We start from the raw sequence: 2,500 nt of genomic DNA, 5'->3' as shown, positions 1-2,500 counted from the left end.
TATCGCATTTCATTTAGTTGTTAATGTTTATTACGTTTGAAGTATAAAAGGTATATACAGATTTTTATTTATTTTTTATTTATTTTTTTTTTTTTTTTACTTTTTTTTACTTAAATGACACTTTAGAGATTAGTAATTCAGCAGTGGAAACTCACCATTTCTCTATCTCTCTATCTCTTCTCTCCCTCTGTCTTTCTCTCTCTGTCTCTATGTGTCTCTCTCTCTTCTCTCTCTCTCTCTCTCTCTCTCTCTCTCTCTCTTCTCTCTTCTCTCTCTTCTCTCTCTTCTCTCTCTTCTCTCTCTTCTCTCTTCTCTCTTTTCTCTCTCTCTCTCTCTTTATCTCTCTCTCTCTCTCTCTCTCTCTCTCTCTCTCTCTCTCTCTCTCTCTCTCTCTCTCTCTCTCTCCTTTCTCTCTCTCTCTCTCTTCTCTCTCTCTCTCTCTCTCTCTCTCTCTCTCTCTCTCTCTATCTATCTCTCTTCTCTCTCTCTCCAAGGTTTATCTTTACCATGGATATCTACACAGCTTCTTATGCCTCTATTTAAATTGGTATATGAAATGGAACTGGAAAGGAAGAAAAGGAATTGGACAGATTTATAAATCAGGGACTAAGAACGAAGCACAGAATTATATCGAAATAAATTCCAAAACAGATTCGAACTGCAAAATAAATTCCTGTTTAGCACATCATGTAATATGAGCAGAGGTCATTGTGGCAAATAAGCTTTAAACGAGAATGAACCATATTACGCGTTTTCATTAAATCATCTTGGTCATTATACATTATTACATGTAATTCTGATCTAAAATTTAATGAAAGTGCGTCATGAACATAATTCACCCTCAATTATACATTCTCCTACAGCATGCAGTAAGAGAAACAAGAGGAGGATTGGGAAGAGGAGGAAACGCAACGGAAAATATAAATTTTTCCATGAATAGTTAATGGAATCCCACTCCAGAGCGCACACCATAGGGTCTTCGATGCAACACCCTTCACACACCCTCTTTCGAGAGAGCACAAATCACCCCCGGGCTATTCAGAGGCGAGAGCAGCCGCGCTGGCGTGTGCTACCTCGGAATCAAGTGCTACTTAACCTTCGAGAATAGGGGCCGAGTGCTGCCCTGCTTCTGTACATTAACACTACTTCAATCTATAGATCAAAGTGGGAGGTAAATTTGCATGAATTGGTCTCGAGTTATTGGAGCTCAGGCAAGGAAACGTAGAAGGTCAAGGACAGGGAAGAAAGGAGGGAGAGAGGGAGGGAGGGAGGGAGGGAGGGAGGGAGGGAGAGAGGGAGGGAGGGAGAGAGAGGGAGAGGGAGAGAGAGGGAGAGAGAGAGAGAGAGAGAGAGAGAGAGAGAGAGAGAGAGAGCGTGAGTGAGTGAGAGAGTAAGAGAAAGAAATGTAAAGAGAGTGAAGAGGAGAGAATGTAAGAGCGTGAGTGAGTGAGAGAGTAAGAGAAAGAAATGTAGAGAGAGTGAGAGGGAATGTAAGTGCGTGAGTGAGTGAATGCGTGAGAGTAAGAAAAAGACAGAGACAGACAGACAGACAGACACAGACAGACAGAGAGGGAGAGAACGAATGACCAAAGGGCATCGCTAGCCACCGGTTTCCAAGAGGAACAAAGCCGTTTTGCAAGACTCGAGTGACTCCTTCGGGAAATAAAACGGAAGAAAAGAAATCAAATTACACTGATAATGAGACACTGAGTCCGTAAATTTAGGGAAAGAGGTTTATACTGCGATTCTTTTGTTTCTTTGTGCTATCAACACGTGTGGCATGGAGATAGTTAGGTAGATGGCAGATAGATACATGGAGATAAGGATACAAATTTTGCAAGTACACTTTTTTACATGTGTGAGAGAGAGAGAGAGAGAGAGAGAGAGAGAGAGAGAGAGAGAGAGAGAGAGAGAGAGAGAGAGAGAGAGAGAGAGAGAGAGAAAGAAAGAGAGAGAGAGAGAGAGATAGAGAGAGAGAGAGGAGAGACGAGGAGAGAGAGAGAGAGAGAGAGAGAGAGAGAGAGAGAGAGAGGGAGAGAGAGAGAGAGAGAGAGAGAGAGAGTGTGTGTGTGTGAGAGAGAGAGAGAGAGAGTGTCTGCTTGTGTGTGTGCGTGTTATATTTACATAATGCAGTGTAAATTCACACACATATACAGCACACGTGACGTCACAGTGGATCAGCATCCCATGAAATTCCATCTACGTTTTTATTACATTTTCCAAAAAAATACTCTTTGGGAAACGACAAACAAAATGTTCATATCCTTTCAGTTGCAACAGAACATACATAAAACCGAATATAGAAATATGCATAAAAAATATCGCAAAATAAGCTACAGACAGACAAATATACCCGGGCGGACATTTATGCTGCTCCCAAAACTTTGCCCAAGACACAGACAAACAGACAGACAGACAAGAAGACAAACAGGTAATGGCTGATTAGGATACCATAAAAAAATTAATGAAAACCAAACACATAAATACATAATGACAGACG

Source organism: Penaeus vannamei, chromosome 17 (genome assembly GCF_042767895.1).
Source record: "Penaeus vannamei isolate JL-2024 chromosome 17, ASM4276789v1, whole genome shotgun sequence".
NCBI classification, from domain to species: Eukaryota; Metazoa; Arthropoda; class Malacostraca; order Decapoda; family Penaeidae; genus Penaeus; species Penaeus vannamei.
The sequence above is the reverse complement of the archived record's forward strand: the minus strand, read 5'-3'. Positions refer to the sequence as shown.